The following is an 18,809-nucleotide window of genomic DNA, read 5'->3' on the forward strand; positions in this document are numbered from 1 at the left end:
TTGTTTTTTCGTTAAATGCATTTATGTGACCTAGTGACCTAGATACATTTATGGTTTGCACCCTCCCCTCCTATTTTCCAAACTGGTCCAGGATCATATAGAGTATTGTGAAAACTTAAGCGTGACGTTGCTCTAAACAAAAACTTAAAAAAAAAAATATTTCTAATCGCACGAATTTATTATGTTAGTCTAGAACTATTACACATTTAATTACATGGCTGATCAAAACTAATTGATGCAATTACACATATTATAAGCTTTTTTTTAAATATTATTTTGTTTTAATGTTTCTTCCATTTATTTTAAGTAGGCGCCCAAAAGGAAAAGTAAACTTAATGAAGCTTTTTAAAAGTATGCGTTTTGTTTGTCTGGTGAACACTCAGTTGATAATCTTGTTTCAGTAGAGATTAGCTCAAATGTAACTCAAATGTTTGTACATACTAACTTTGTATCGTTGTACAAATAGGGTTTAACTTCTAAATTATAAATATGTTTTATTCTTTGAAAGATGAGGTAGATTCAAATTTTCGAAAGAGTTTGGAAGACAAGCAAATGTTGGAAGCTGAAAAATGTTCGAAACATTACTATATACATGTACATGTGATTTATTTTTTGTGTGTGCCATATTTATAATCCTATAATATTTCTAAAATTTACTTAGATGAATTAGCAGCATCATTACAAGCGTTACAGCAGAAAATAAACGAACTATCATCAGATAAAGGTTAGTTTTTATATTTCTTTTTTATTGAATTTATTTTATTTAAATTCATTTTTAGTGTCAAATTTAAATGGTTTTGTGAATACTATTAAAACATATCTTATACAAAATCTGCAATATTTCTCACACCCCAACAGAAAAACTTATAAATGTGATTATGGTCAATAAAATTAGCTTTTGATGTTTGATGTTAAAAGCTCTAGTGGTTACATTTTTAGATGCAGCTTCTAGATCTTTTCAGAAATATAAATAATTAAACATAGAAGTAAACGTAAAAATTAAAAAGCTACTTAAATTTAAAAAAATGAATTTTAAGCTGCACGAAAAATTTTGTTGGTCACTGTAGTAGACTTTCTTTTTATGACACAGAAACAGAAAAAAAGATAAGATGCGATAGTTTTATTGGTCCAAACAAATGGAAATTCTGTTTGACAACTGTCCACCTCAGAGAACTACAGTAACAATAGCAATATATAGATACAAACATGACAGCCATGTACACTCGAAATAAATACACACTCACACACACATAACCAGTTTTTATGAAATAAGCTTTTATGTACTTCTTGGTGACGACAGATGACCTTGACCTTAAAACACTGAAAAAAAGAAAAAATCTCTGTTTAAGCCCCGAGAAAGATTAGACGACCACTACGTCCAGAATAGATGTAACATTTGTTTGATGGGTGCAGAATGTCTTTAAGGATCGTTTAGATATTTATAATTTATGAATAAGTTCTTCAAGAGATTGTAGCTGTGTTTGATATACGATGCCTTTTTATTATTATTTTTTTTTATTTCAACGATGTGCCAGTAAATTTCTACCAAACCAGCAAGTTATGGCAAAGTCAACTAGAATGGAGATGTTTGATTTCTAAAATTAAAAGTTTAAATAATGTATTTTTTTTTTTATTTTTAATTTTTTTTTTTTTTGGCTTTTTAAGAAATTTGTTAAAAAGTCTTTTAAATGTTAATATACTTGCATTATTTGCAGAAAGGATACAATTGAATATGACAATATTACAGATAGATAACAGAAAATTAAAGAAAGAAATAAGTTTTTTTTTTAAATAATAATCACTTAAGTGTAAATTAATTGTGTAAGAGATATTTTATTCTAGTTAAACATTAAAAAATATACTTTTCTTTACTAGTTCATTATGAAAAAAATGCTTTTAACAAATTAATACTCAACTGATAACATTTTACACATGCGCACTGGGTTAGTAATTGAAATCCTAATGTAAAAGTTTTCTTAATTAACTAATAATGTATCAATTAGAGACTTAACAAGTTTAGGCTGAAAGAAAGATGTGAGTCTTGGGGATAAGAAACAAACACTGCGCTTTGTTTGTCTCTAACTTTATAAACAGAAATAGTGACTAATGTTTCTTAGTACTAGAGGCTATTAACAATTCTTACATTTTGGTATTAACTCATTTGTCTGAAGAACAAAATATGTTAGGGGGAGCAAATAACGAACGTTTGCCGTCATCTATCCCAGTATCTGAGCTTCCTGATTCCTTCAATAGATTCTTCATTGGGAAGATTGAGCAGATTAGAAATGACATGCCATCCCTCTCATCACAGCTTGACCACTCTCCAATTTTTCAAAATACTCCTTTTTGCGAGTTTCAGCGAGTATCTGAAGATTATGTCAAAAGTACTATTTTGAAGATGCCAAATAAGTCATGTGACCTTGATCCCATTCCAACCTCCTTGCTCCTTGAATGTTTAGATGAGCTTGTACCTACAATTACCAACATTGTGAACTCTTCACTGACTTCAGGCATTGTACCACAGCAATTTAAGCATGCACTTGTCAGGCCCTTATTAAAGAAATCCAGTCTTGACCCGGAATGTCTAAAAAACTATCGCCCGGTTTCAAATCTTCCCTTCCTGTCAAAGCTTCTGGAGCGCATCGTGTTAGTGCAAATTCTTTCTCATCTTGAACAGTACTGTCTCTTGGAAGAATTTCAATCTGCATATAGGAAGTGCCGTAGCACAGAGACAGCAGTGGTCAGGGTACTAAACGACTTACTTCACAATTCCGACAAAGGCCACATATCAATTCTTTCTATGCTGGACTTGTCCGCAGCCTTTGATACGCTAGATCATGAAATTATGATAGCCAGATTCTCTGCAACTTTTGGTTTAGCAGGAGTCGTCCTAAAGTGGCTTGGATCCTACCTGACGGAACGCACCCAAAGTGTCGTTGTTAGCGGGACGGAATCAACAAGCTTACTTTTGAAGTACGGAGTACCCCAAGGATCAGTTCTAGGCCCAGTACTGTTCACTATGTACACATATCCACTCAGCGGTGTCATACGGCCAACCGGCATCTTATACCATTTTTTTGCCGATGACTCACAGTTATACGATTCATCAGTACCCTCAGAGGTGTCGCATCTGGCAGAGAAAATCAGTAGTACCGTTGCAAGGGTGAGCGATTGGATGGTTGAAAATAAACTCAAGATGAACGAAGACAAGACAGAAATAATTAAGATTGGCACTAGGAACAATGTCTCAAAAGTTGAAAGCACAGATTCTCTCTTTATCACGAACTGCCATGTTCCTTTTTTCCATGTAGTGCGGAATCTTGGAGTTTTCTTCGACTCAACACTATCTTTCGACCCACACATAAATCAGCTCTGCAAAGGTCTTTATCTGCAGCTGCGCAGATTAGGCCAGATCCGACCATATTTAACAACGGAGTCAACAAAAACGCTAGCTGTGGCATTCATACTCTCCCGCCTTGACTACTGCAACGCCGTGCTAGCAGGTATACCTGATGACAAAATAGCCAAGCTGCAACGTATACAGAACAACGCCGCTCGAATAGTCCTTAAAAAAACTAGACAAGATTCTGCTACTACGCTCTTGCGCACGCTCCATTGGCTTCCCGTGAAAGCGAGAATCGATTACAAGGTCGCCACACTTTGTCATCAGTGTATATATAACAATGAGATGCCCTTGTACCTTAGCGAACTGATTACTCCATATGTCCCCCAGAGAACCCTGCGCTCAATGGACTCAACGCTTTTAGTAGTGCCACGTTTCTCCCTCAAAAGCTACGGTCTGCGTGCTTTTTCAGTTCACGGACCAAAGGTTTGGAACTCACTCCCCATTGATCTCAGACAGACAACATGCTATACCACTTTTAAGAAGAACATTAAGACCTACTTGTTTAAAACTTTTTTAGATTAACTGTTATTCTAGCAGTTGTGTTTATGTTTGTAATGTTGTTACAGCGCCTTGAGCCTACATTTTTGTTTGTTAACAGCGCTTTATAAATAAAATTATTATTATTATTATATATTTTTTTATTTTAGCTTGAACCGGCTATATCCAAATAATGAATCCATCCACTGTATCTACATGTATTTGAAAGAAAAAAACAGTTAAAAAATTTTAAATTCTTTTTTTTTCTATGCTGTAAATAGAATTTATTTTGTGTGTAGATCTATTGAGGAATGTGAAAGAAAATTTGCGACTTCAACTTTCTACTCAAAATGGTTTGTAAAAATTCAATTATTTTTTTAATTTATTTATTCTTTAAATATTATTAAAAAACATAGTTTCCATGTTGTCGGCAGTTGAAGTATACATTTTCTGTTGTTGTTACGTTGGCTAAAATATTGTTTAAATCCCATTATCCAAAATTGAAAATGACGCTAATAAAAGATTTATAGCATCGTTTCTTTGTTGTTATTAATGTACAATAATTCTAAATGTTATATATATATAATTTGATGTAATCAGCGTGTAGAATACATGTTTATAACTTTCAGCTTGTCTGGAGAAAACAAGTAAAAACAAAACATACTTTTTAATAAACTAGCTTTTTTAAAGGAATAGATCCGCACATTTATAGCCATATGTCTTAATTTTAGCAAGAATTATCCCATCGTTCCTAAATACAACAAAATTAATTAATTATCACTTATTAATTTGATCCGAAAGTGGAAACTGGCAGAAAGAACTTGACCAGGATTCCCCCCAGACTGACAGACAGACTGACATAATTGATCTTAAACCGCAGATTATATAAGCAGCGTTTAAAAAATGGTTTAGTCCATTGAATCCCCTCTGAACGTATTCATTTATACGAGGCTTCCGATGGTTCAATTGGCCTCACAACAAGTCACGTGTGATTAGTTGGGAATCACAGCTACTTAAAGATTTAAAGAAAAAAAAACTATATACCATCATACTTACCTTACCTTTATTGACTGAAAAGAAATAGTATACATTTAGAGTAATGTAGTTTGAAATTCTACCATTGAGACATTTCCATTGACAGAATTGTTGACTTCATTTAAGGACAGAATGGAACAAGAAACTCAAGCAAATAGACTCAGAGAACAAGGTTTTTTTTATATTTTATCAATTACAATCAATAAAGCTTAGCACATGTTTGTTTCAAAGCTAAACGTTTATTTCATCGCTTAATATTTGTTACACCTGTAAATATTTCTTTCACCTCCAAACATTTGATTCACATCTAACCATTTCTTTTACTACCTTTTTTCCAATTCAATAATTATGCAAAAGACTAATATACTTTTACAACTCACCCATAACAGGTGATTCCATTTTGTCTTGGGGATAATTCGTAATTAGGTGTAACCTGGCTTAATTTCCACCTAAAATCGTCATCAAATTGCAATGTTTCAATCAAACTTTTTATTTCCCTCCCACTGTGACTACCACACTGTGACTACAACACAATAACTACCACACATTGACTACTACACAGTGACTACCACAATGTGTCTACCACACTGTGACTTCCAGACTGTGACTTCCAAACTGTGACTACCACACTGTGACTACCACACTGTGACTACCACACAGTGACTACCACACTGTGACTACTACACTGTTACTACCACACTGCGACTACAACACTATAACTACCACACATTGACTACCACACAGTGACTTCCACACTGTGACTTCCACACTGTGACTACCACACTCTGACTACCACACTCTGACTACCACACTCTGACTTCCACACTGTGACTACCACACTGTGACTACCACACTGTGACTACCACACTGTGACAACCACACAGCTACTACCACACTGTGACTACCACACAGCTACTACCACACTGTGACTACCACACAGCTACTACCACACAGCTACTACCACACTGTGACTACCACACTGTGACTACCACACTGTGACTACCACACTGTGAGTACCACACTGTGACTACCACACTGTGACTACCACACTGTGACTACCACACTGTGACTACCACACTGTGACTACCACACAGCTACTACCACACAGCTACTACCACACAGCTACTACCACACTCTGACTACCACACTGTGACTACCACACTGTGACTACCACACTCTGACTATCACACTGTATCTACCACACTGTAACTACCACACTGTGACTACCACATAGCTACTACCTACTGTGACTACCACACTGTAACTACCACACTCTGACAAGCACAATGTGACTACCACAATGTGTCTACCACAACGTGATTACCACACTGTAACTACCACACTGTGACTACCACACTGTGACTACCACACTGTAACTACCACACTGTTACTACCACACTGTGACTACCATACTGTGACCACCACACTGTGACTACCACACTGTAACTACCACACTGTGACTACCACACTGTGACTACCACACAGCTACTACCACACTGTGACTAGCACACAGCTACTACCACACTGTGACTACCACACAGCTACTACTACACTGTGACTACCACACTGTGACTACCATACTGTGACTACCACACTGTGACTACCACACAGCTACTACCACACTGTGACTACCACACAGTTACTACCACACTGTAACTACCACACTGTTACTACCACACTTTGACTACCATACTTTGACTACCACACTGTGACTACCACACTGTAACTACCACACTGTGACTACCACACTGTGACAACCACACAGCTACTACCACACTGTGACTACCACACAGCTACTACCACACTGTGACTACCACACAGCTACTACCACACTGTGACTACCACACTGTTTCTACCATACTGTGACTACCACACTGTGACTACCACACTGTGACTACCACACTGTGACAACCACACAGCTACTACCACACTGTGACTACCACACAGCTACTACCACACTGTGACTACCACACAGCTACTACCACACTGTAACTACCACACTGTGACTACCACACTGTGACTACCACACTGTAACTACCACACTGTTACTACCAAACTGTGACTATTATACTGTGACTACCACACTGTGACTACCACACTGTAACTACCACACTGTGACTACCACACTGTGACTACCACACAGCTACTACCACACTGTGACTACCACACAGTGACTATCATACTATGACTACCACACTGTGACTACCACACTGTGACTACCACCTTACTGACTATTTTTGCACTCGATTAGAAGTTTAACTAATCAGTCGCACCACGTTCAGACCTTGTAATCAGATGATGGAAAGTCTATCTGTTTATGTGACCCACGGTTAAAAAGTTTGTCATGTGTCCAGCACAACCCTTTTACGGGTTCTTATAAATAAACGTTAACTAACACAAGGAAGGGGCCTTACATAACCCGAATTTAAAAAATCCAAGTCTTAAACGGGATTAGAACCCTAGACTCCTCTGATCAAAATCAAAAGATTTTCTACTCAGCCACCGCGCTCCCATTTTGAGTGAACTTGCTAAATCTCTTCATATCCACCTCAACAATTCCTTAACAGAACGTTGCATGTATTTCAATTGATCTCAAACTTGCCTTTCTTTAGCACTTCTCTGCTTGTGACGTCATAACATCAAACAGCCTTCCATGAGAAAGCCTCATGGCTAGAGACGCTGAGTGTCTCACTTCTGCTGGCCAGCTCAGCCGTCCACCTACTTTAAGTACTAGAAGAGATAGGTTAACAGTCGATATAGCAAGGACAATGTCTTCTTATAGCACATACAATCTATGATGATAAACACATAGGACAGCCTCTTACAGATGATGACACATTGTCTAAAATATCCGACTTCTTCTATTGAACGTTATCAATTGCTTGTATTGAACTAAATGTCTACAAAGTTTGATATGCGTTAACTCGGGTTTTCCACAAAACATTTTGTGCAGTTTTTGATTGACTCTTTATTTTAGTTATGAAATCAAAATATAAACAAAACATTTTACACACATGTATAAAGCGTTCTGAAAATACTATGACGCAGCATAAATCCATTGTAATATATTAGTGCATCATTAATTTTGTATTTCATTAAGATAGTCTAAAGAAAATGTGAACACAATAAATTATATAATTGATTTTTGTTTTTTTTTAAGAACAAGCTCAGCTAACTCAACTGAACCAGAGAAATATATTTCAAATACAGGTAAATAAACACAATATTTCTTCGGTATATATATATATAAACCTTGGCTCTAAAGATGAAGTCATGTGTCTTAAATTGTTCATAACTAAGTACATTTGATTGAAATCAGCTTCAATTTTGGAAGAATCATACTTGCATTATAAAATTTTTTGCTATTCTTTTCATTGAAACTAAACTTTTTATAAAAAAAACAAACAATGTAGAGAAACAGAACATTAGGTTTCGTAAAAATACGAAATAGAAATCAACAATTATAAAGTGAGTTGTGTGATCGAATTTAAAAGTGCGCTTAATTTAAATCATTATCTTTTTTTTTTAATGCATTTATATACCTCAACTATCGTTCTTATATATATATATATATATATATATATAATATATACTCTGGTATGAGTGTGTTTATTATGAGATAGGTTGTCAATCAAGGGTCTGGACCACAACCCACACCTTTTATACTATTGGCAGGGACAATAAGTTTGTTTACTTAAAGTCTCAATTAGGAGGCTGGACTACAAGCCAAACAGACACTGACCAGGGGTATCTTTAAAGGGAGGGCTCAAGAGACTCAACACGCTCAACTTCTTATTTGTTTAATCCATGACAATGTATTGATAGACATTGACCATTCTTAAGCCAGAATGGATTAACGCAGATTGTTGAGAAACATTGACACTGTCTAGAGGTGACTAGATGATGAGACTAAGTTTGTTTACTTGGAGAGAAATGTCATTTAGGGCGCTGAACACACGTTCGTTGCACAATAAAATAAAACAAATATGTGCATGTGTGCGTGTATGTATTTTTTCCCCTTGTATTAAAACTTTTAGAAAGAAAACTAATATCATTGTTTTAATCTATTGACTTAATATATTAAGGAAAACCTTACAGTAAAATTTAACATCGCAGAAAATAAATTAATCTAAAACACCACAATTAGATCTAGCAAACAAAGAAAAAATATGCTGGAATATTAAGAAACACTTGACCTCTGTAACTAAGGCACAGATATAATTTATCTATATGCTTGACTGGCCATGCCATTGTGTTATCTTTTTTCGCCTGCACACTAAACACTATTGCGAATGCCCAAGAACAAAAACGCGTGATGGTCAACACAATCATCTATACACACTACACTAGGACTACATGTGTAGGCTCACTACGTCTATCTGACCAGATTGTTACTATCAGTCGAACACAGAGTCTATTTATATTTTTTTTTGGTACGGAGGGTGTGAATGCGTTTTTTTTTCTTCTATAGTTGATTTTCCTGATTTTCTTAGATCTATATAACAGTAGATCTAAACATAGATACCAATAATAGGCCTACAGACTACAATTAAATCTATGCTTCGCAACATTTAAGGCTCAGGCTATGAGTAGGTATAATAGATGTTCCTGCTGTTAATAAAATATCGTTTGCCGCAAATGGATTAATAAATATATGACCTACTACGCTTCAGATTCCAACTATTAACTTACAGCTATCAGTATTAAGCCCTTGAAACCAGAACCAGAAGCAGTCTTTGGACTTAAAATTACAAGTCTGATGACCAGTTGTTGGTCAGAAATTCTTGAACACATACATCCAACCACCATACAAGCCAGATGAGAGATTTACATTAGTAACTAGTTAAATATATACTAACATATTTTACATTGACCCTCCAACACACAGCCTTTATGGTTGGTGGCCTCGTACATGCTACACAGATTAATTTTTGTTTATAAATACTGTTAAGCTTGAATAAATCAATCAGTACCAGAGTTTAAAACAATAAGGTATATAAAAGGAAAAAAAAATAATACCAACAAATATAGGTATGTTATTTAACAGTTTCGTAAAATGCTCAGCAATACAAGCTATTTACAAGACACTTAGGTATTCGGCTCCGGCTCCGGCCCCGGCCGAATATCAAATTTTACTATCCGGTCATATCCGGCTCCGGCCGGATATCAAAAAGTACTATCCGGTGCACCCCTAATATATATATATATATATATATATGCATATACATATATATATATATATATATATATATATATATATATATATATATATATATATATATATATATATATATATATATATATATATATGCATATATATATATATATATGCTCAGTGCGCTGTAAGCTACTCCAACAAATTTAGCGAAATAGTTGGGGAGGGCACGTATCTGAGAGCTTTGCGTGTTGCTTTTAAGTGATCAGTAAGCGCTGCTCTGTTTTCAAGCAAACTCTATTTCAATTCCTTATTCCAGAATAGTTAGAAAAGTCTTTTAATGATGACGTATTGTCCTGTTTTCTTTTAATTGAAAAATAACGCCAAACGATTTTTTGAAATCGTATTACTTTAACCTTTAAACGATCGAAACAAGCATGATTATTTTTGGTTCATGGATGGATTCGACGGTGGGCCGCCTCTGAGTTATTGTTATAACACAAACTCTCTTTATTGTCTTGTTTAGATTAATAATTTTAAAGATTCATGTCTAATTTTTTTTTTCATTTAAAATCTTAGAGAATATCTTCATTATGTAGGTCGTAAATAGAATGTTCTTGACAACGCCTTTTACCGATAATGTGCGAAATCAATTAATGTGCAGATTACCTTGTTATGTAGCATTGTTAAAGTTGATTGGTTAGTTTAGAATTAGACTTAGGGTTTATGGCTAGGGTTAGAGATGAGTGTTAAGGTCAGACTTATGGATTGGGGTATGGTTAGGGGAAGTGGTAGGGTAGGGATTAGGTGTAGGGATGGGAGTATTACTCTAATCCCTTCTCTATGGTCGTTATTTCATAACACACTGTAGTACCCGTTCAGAGAATTCAATGATTACAATAAAGCTCAATGTGTTTGTCCCTAAAAAGTCACACAAAATAGCTCTGCCAATCCCACATAACAGACATACTACATACTTACTTTCACAAAAAAATATTTAAAATAATTTACGAAGAATAATAAATTACTATTTTTTTAAATTTTAGATTCATTTTTAATAGGTAAGGGTTAGCTCTGAGCTGTAAATATCTAAATATATAATTCTCTTCATGGCTCAAGCATTCCTGACACCACCAAGAAATAATGGAAAGATCACTCTTTTATTTCTGCTATTCGGACTACAGTTACCCCACGTGAATTTAGCAACCAAAAAAAAAAGCGGTGGGGGGGGGGTGTAGAACAAGTAGTATTCACCCGTCACTAAATAGCAAGGCCGTATTTAACCATTGTGGGTCCCTATGCGAAACGGATTTCGCGGGCCCCAGTTTGGGTAGGAATACGGATTTAAGTGAAAAGTAAGTATTTGTATTAGAAAATAAATTCGTCTTTGCATTTTATTAATTCTATATTTCGTACAAAATTACTTTACCAGCCTTGCGTGTAGCGAATTCATTCAGTAAACATGAAAATTATGATTCCTACATAGATCACGCTTAGTAACAAGTCGGACTAGAGATACCCCACGTAACTATCGAGGCGACAGAAAGCACGGGTCAAAAAAAAAGTGGGGGGGGAGACCAAAAAAATCTTTCTCTTTATACATTCTATACACTTGACTATATTTGTGTGTGTATTTTTTTACACACGTCAATATCTGGTGTCATTAAAATAGTGCAAATCTGTAGCTTTGTTTTGATTTTGATCCTTCGTATTGCATTTCATTTCCTAACCATGGCCAACGCTTCACATATATTTCGTGGAGTCAACAGGCCTTTCAATGTAGTCGAAATTCCTGAATCAGGGAACTGTTTATTTTTATCAGTCGCATAGTTCTGGAAAAATGTCATCGACGAAGCTGTTGCTCTCAAAATTGCTGTTTTTACTCACGGCAGAACAGTCATACAGTTTGCTTGACAATACGCTGTCTACTTCCGGCGTTTATGGTGGCGAGGATGACATTGTGTCGATGTCTCAAATACTTCATGCTACTATCACTATTCACTTTCGAGAACGTCCGCATGACCCTTCTCGAGTTTACAATCCGGGTCAACGTATCTCCATATCCCTGCTATTTAGCGGTGGCATTCACTCATCGTACTGGAGTGTAAAACTTTCGCAGCTGCTACCTCACAAATTGCCTGGATATCCCTTACTCCATCAGATTCTAATTTGCGCCCATACAATTCCCTGTTAGATTAGTAGTCTTTGCCATGACAATCAATACAGCACAAAGCCAATATCTTCCAAAACCTGTTTTCAGTCAAGGTCAGTTGTTGGAAAGCGTGGTCAAGAGGCTAAGTACGCTTGAACCTACCTTGGCTGAGCTTACCTATGATGGAGGCTCAAGGTTCGACACCCGACTCGAGCAGAATTGTGTTTACTAAGCGCCTAACGGCAGCATGGAAAACCTCTCCCAGATACCCCTCCACCCAGTGGACCACAAGTGAGATTGGACCATAGCGCTCTGAGCATGCTATAAGTCTGATAAATAAGTAGCACTATATAAAAGCCATAAAATTGTATGTTGCTCTCTCCAGAGTTCCTTCTTTTCCTTCACTCACAGTCTCTTTCAGGAAGTGTCCACACGTCACTAAATAGCGGCGTATGCTACGCCGTTGGTCAACTAGTTCACTATATTTCTTTACTTTTACATGATCGTTTCCTTTTTTTTTTAGTCTAATGGAGAATTCACACAAAGTATAGTCAAACTACACAAAACTAATTGCAAACCTTCTGATTTGTTTGGCCACCGAAAATATAATTATCTTACATTATAAAAGATGCAATATTATAATGTTTTTTTAAAATGTTTACAAAACTTTAAGAAATACATCAAGTGAGAGCTAGACGATTAGGCTACTAAAAACCAATAAATGAGTGTCTGTCTTTTTAAACTAAATCAGCTCCACAAAGATTAATTATATTAATGCTTTTTTTTCAGCTTCTTCAGAGATTTCGAAATGCTGGATCTAAATACTTTTGTTTATATTATATAAGTTTACTAATAATACTATTCGCAACTAATATGTTAGTTTTTCCACTCATTGATAATTATATTTTTTTTTTTGTAATGACATGCTTGTTTAATTGTACTTGCAGCTATATCTTTAAAAAATGTAGAATCTAATTTCCATTATCAATGTCCAATGAAGTAATTAATCGCATAAAAATAATTGACTATTGTGTTAGTTTTTTTTAATTGATTTATGTTTTGTTGGGTACAATACATGATTGTTAAAAGTTTCAATTTAATTGGAGAATGGTTATGGGAGAAATGACTTGTTCAGTTTATCAAATGTTTACGGAAAACTACATATTTAGTTGCAAAGGATTAATTTCCACTGTCTGTATAAAACAAAATAATTATTTACCAGTAATTAATTGACTAATCGGTCTGCCAATGAATATTTGTGCAAAGTTTGAACTTGATCCGAAAATGTGTATGAGAGAAATAACATGTACAAACTTTTGACCAGACAGACTAACAGGGTGAGTTAATATTAGCTTTTTAAAAAGGAAGAGTGCTTAACTATTTAGAACCTAAATATTTGATCGTGGACGACTCTCTTCATTTGACAAAACTTAATGCTGAACTATTACATCAGCTGGAAACTCTATTTAATTTGACGGAGTGAATGTCTCTAACTATTTGCTTCATATGCCAATACGTATAGACATACTTTGTATGTCTTTAATAAAGATAAAAATGGTAACCTTAACAAATAGGTTATATTTACCTATCAATCATTGGAGTAGCCAAGAACGGTTCTTGGGGTTCAACCCCGTCTTCCGAATTGAAATCCCTCCCCCCTTCGGTGGGTTGAATTTAATGACTGATCTTTTGCTTTGATTTTGTTTATTTTGGGTAAGATTTTAATGTTAAACCATCACTCGTCCCAGCGCATCAAATAGGCTTTGTGTTTTGAAGTTAAACCCCCCTCCTCTATAAAAAAAAATACAAATGACAGTCACCAAATTTTATTAGCATAGCCAAGGGGGATTTTGAGTTTAAAACCCCATCTGAATCTTTTTTTTATAATAAACCCCCTCTTCAATATAAGACTAAAGCATACAACAGTCACCAGATACTATGAGGATAGCCAAGAGGAGGTTTGCATTTAAAAACCTACTCCAGTTGGCTTTAAGTAAAAATCCCTTCAAGAGAATTTGAGTTTAAAACCCTTTTCAGCGGGGTTGTAGCTAAAAACCACCTCTTCAATAAAAAAATAAAGCAAACTACACAAACAAAATTCTCTAAGCGTAGCCAAGATTTTACTCCCCCCACCTCCAGAGGGCCTTAAGTTTAAAACCCCCTCCAGATGATCTAGAGTTCCCCCCCCAAGCATTTGAGGTTTTAAAACCCCTCTCTTCAATATTATTCTAAAGAAAAATACAGTCACCAAATTCTATAAGCGTAGCTAAGGGGGTTTTGAGTTTGTTTAAAAAACCTTCAAAGATTTTTTAGTTTAAAACCTCTCAGCAGATGGTTTTGACAATAAAACTTCCCTTTTCGATGTAAAATCTAAAGGAAACTAAAGCCACCAAATTCCATGAGCGTAGCCAAGAGGGTTCACACATTTCTACTGAATCAGAAACCTCATTAGTAGCGAATCATGTTGAGAATTACTCCCTTAGAGCACGAAAGCGGGCAATGAGTTTTAAGGTCGCCTTGTCCCATTCAAGGGCAGACCTAATGCCGCACATGGACCAGTACCCTCTCTCATTTTCTTGTCCCGACAACCCATCAGGCAAAACGCGACAAGCTTAAAGAAATTTCTAACAATCGCTGGGCTTCATTAATAAAGTGCAGTGAATAAGAGATTTGGTTTTTGAACTAAAATTTCTAAATAGTAGGATAATGCACGGTATTTACCTCAGAATATGCATTCTTTTTGTTTTAAAAACCGGTGATAGAACTTGTCGAACCTCGCTACGGGAGCTGGGCGCGGTGTCTACAGTCTTTCGCTAACTCCACGAAAAACCTAATTTAGAGTACAATAAGTGGTATTATATATATATATGACCGGGGGGAGGATTTCCTCCCAAATTCTCCCAGACAAAAAAAAATTCCTTGCTACGCCTATGCTTTTCTTCTAACTCGCGCCTTTGTTTCATAGAATCATAAGATTTGCATTTTATATTTAATACTCAATGCATGATCTATTTATATATTTTGTTTTAATAAATCTTTGATTACGACGTATAGTCCCATATTTATATATATATATATATATGTATATATATATATACATATATATTATTATTAACACGGTTTGAAAGACCTATCGTTTGAACAAACTTTGAATACATATAACGTTCTGTTCAATGTAAATTTGTATCAACTAAATTTTACATTTTGATTTTCTATTATTGCTCAAAGAATATTTTTTACTACACATAAGGTGGTCTTTTTTCTTCTATTTTAATCTAAAATCTATTATATACTGAAAAATGAATTCAACCCTAATTCTCCCATTTACCGAGGACTAAAACTTACAAAAATTAAATTAAAAATTTTATTATGTGTTTCCAGAACAACAGAGCACTTTTCACGATGGAAGTCTCAGCGGTTAAATTTATCCAATCGATTAATTATTCGCAATGTAGCCCCAATATGTTTTTCAAAGACGACTCATTACAAAAAAACACTTTTTATTCTCCCCTGCTTGTAGGCTTAATTTTAATTCTACATATTTAAATCTAACAATCTCTTTTTTTTTAACCATATAGATTTAGACAAGAAATCTTGACATCTAAAGTATTTTTATTACTATTATCTTCGACTGTAATGTTTCGTTAAACATTTTATCTATCTTGACGTGTAGTATAGATTAAAATCTAAAAATCCAACAGGTAATCACTGTAAATATATTAATGTAGATTCTAGATCTAAACTTTGTTTTTTGTACTGTTTTTAAGTGCTTCAGTTTTTAAGAATATTTACCACTTATATCAAAACACTCGGTTAGCTCTGTCGAGAGAGCATCGAACTTTTACTTGGAGGTGAAGAAGCTCAACACCATAGTCGAGTGAAACTTTTTGTATATTTTCAAAATACTCTTCAATTAAACTTTTTTTTTCGCAATATTAAATGTTATAAATTTAATCTACATAGAAACTAAAACGTTATTTGTAACCTCGACCCTAAGATGATTTTTAAAACTTGGTTACAAATTGAAGGAGTTGGAAACCAGCAGAGCGCTTTTCAAATATATAAAAAGCCGACACTTCGAAGAATACTCAAATAAATCGGCCGAGGGGGGGGGTGGAAGGGGGGGGGGAGAAAAGCACTAAAGAGTTAAACAGGTCCGAATTGGGTCGTGTCAGAAGTGGGTCGTGTCAGAAGTGGGTCGTGTCAGAAGTGGGTCGTGTCAGAAGTCGGTCGTGTCAGAAGTGGGTCGTGTCAGAAGTGGGTCGTGTCAGAAGTGGGTCGTTCCAGATGAGCATAATGTAGACTAGAATACATTTCACTGGTCAAAAGGAGTATTGTTGAAATGTAAACAGTTTTATTGAAAGTGCCAAAGAATACAGGAACTGAAAGACAGAAACGTCACAAGGTGTAATTAAGAGTAGGCCTTATTTGTTACTGAGAACAGTTTGGGGGCTGGGAGAGTAGTGATACTTGACTTTAAGGGCTAGTCCTATTCTACGTACTAGACACTGAAACTAGAGACCGATGAACTTTATAGCATTCTATGGGGCTCGTTATATTAGATCAAGAAAAAAAAAGGGAATTTCAATGTCAAAATAAACACATTTAGGGTAAAGCCATTGGGTAATGTTTTTTTATATAATCTTTAAAAAAATCTACTATCCTTTATGTACGTTATTGGAAAGCCAGTTGCTATGAACGTTTTAGACACTGAAATCATTGTTATAGTACACAACACAGTGTAGTTATTATGTTTAACTTTGAGTGTGTATTTTGTTCTATTTACATTCCGTTCATTATAATACATTATCATTATAATTATTATGTATGTGCCTGATATTATACATTCCATGACTCATTACTATAATTATGTATTTTTATTATTTAAATTTGTTTATTATTTTTATTTATACATTCTTGGACTCATTATTTTAATTTGTTATTGTTAATTTTGATATTATTTTACAAATGAACTGTAAGGTTTTGTTATGACAATACAGGACCGAGTCACACTCTGTGGCATTTTACGTCTCGAGAGACGATCTTTTCCCTTTGCAACTTCTTGTGTGACTAAAGAAGTCAATCCTTGATACACAGCTGCGATTGCAGGTTGGGCATATATAATCACCAGGCGCCGTTGCATTTTCACCCTTCTTTCTGCTTCTGTGTATGACATTTGCAATCTGTGACCCTTCCTTTATGCTCTCTCTCCATGTGGATCTGTCCAGTGCCACCTCTTCCCAGTTACCAGTGTCGATTTTGAAGAGCTTCATGTCGCGTTTGCATACATCCGTATAACGTAAAAGTGGGCGACCAGCGGCTCTCCTGCCTTCTATTAGATCGCCATACAGAATGTCCTGTGGAAGTCGACCTACTAGTATTCTACGAACGTGGCCAAGCCAGCCAAAGCGTCTGCTGCTGATAACAGAGCGGAAGTCCTGGCACCCTGCTCTTTGTAGCACTTCCTCATTGGTTATCTTATCTTGCCACCTTATTTTAAAGATCCGCCTTAGGCATCGGAGGTGAAAGACATTCAGCTTTTTTTCCTGCCATGAGTAGGTTGACCATGTTTCACTTCCGTACAGCAAGGTGCTCAACACACAGGTCCGGTAGACTAGGGCTTTAGTACTGCTAGTCAGCAATATGTTGTCCCAGATTCTTTTCTGCAACCGAGTCACTAGGACTAAAAATTATAACAAGTTTATCGTAAAACTCGATGCTAGTAACCAATGCCGAAGTGTAGAAACGTGGGTTTTGGATTCTATATTATTTGTCTAGTATTATATATTGTAAAATGGTGCACCAAATGAGCGGACCGCTTTATTCTAAGTGGATTTTAACAGCGCGCCGCTTATTCTAAGTGGATGATAAAATCGCGCCGCTTTATTCTAAGTGGATGTTAAAGGCGCGCCGCTTTATTCTAAGTGGATGTTAAAGGCGCGCCGCTTTATTCTAAGTGGATGTTAAAGGCGCGCCGCTTTATTCTAAGTGGATGTTAAAGGCGCGCCGCTTTATTCTAAGTGGATGTTAAAGGCGCGCCGCTTTATTCTAAGTGGATGTTAAAGGCGCGCCGCTTTATTCTAAGTGGATGTTAAAGGCGCGCCGCTTTATTCTAAGTGGATGTTAAAGGCGCGCCGCTTTATTCTAAGTGGATGTTAAAGGCGCGCCAATTTTCTTGTAAGTCAGCAGTTGTTCTTTTTTTTTGGCAAACCCTTTTTACCATGTCATTGTTTGCGACCCCGAGCCCAAAAATTATTTGTGTTTATAAGCCCTAACTACTGTGTTTTTAACTGATGTTATAAAATGTAAATTATAATAGAAATGTCTTCGATTCCGAAGATAAAGGATGATTGCAGTGTTTCACATGACAACGCAAAGTACTAATTGCGTAAACAGATCTCTCTGATATGCAGTACCAAAGTCCTTTTGTCTAAGCACGGAATAATATGTAAATATATTTTATATGTATTTTAAACTGTATTCTGCTTCTAATTTAATTACAAATAAAGAATTTAAATAAAAAATGGACCTCAATTACTTGCATTTATTAACATATTCATATGGCATATTTATATAAAGTTCCC

At 35.5% G+C, this 18,809-nt stretch overlaps 1 long non-coding RNA gene across 1 annotated transcript; it reads left to right on the top strand.

Annotated features, from left to right (window-relative positions):
• Nucleotides 1-453: 453 nt before the first annotated feature.
• LOC106063171 (uncharacterized) lies at nucleotides 454-18,753 on the top strand. Its single transcript, XR_008780452.1, has 6 exons — nucleotides 454-571; nucleotides 662-724; nucleotides 4,183-4,236; nucleotides 5,025-5,090; nucleotides 8,079-8,128; nucleotides 13,015-18,753. It is a non-coding gene; the product is annotated as an uncharacterized LOC106063171 (long non-coding RNA).
• The last annotated feature ends 56 nt before the right edge of the window (nucleotides 18,754-18,809 follow it).

Source organism: Biomphalaria glabrata, chromosome 11 (assembly GCF_947242115.1).
Source record: "Biomphalaria glabrata chromosome 11, xgBioGlab47.1, whole genome shotgun sequence".
In the NCBI taxonomy this organism is placed as follows: Eukaryota; Metazoa; Mollusca; class Gastropoda; family Planorbidae; genus Biomphalaria; species Biomphalaria glabrata.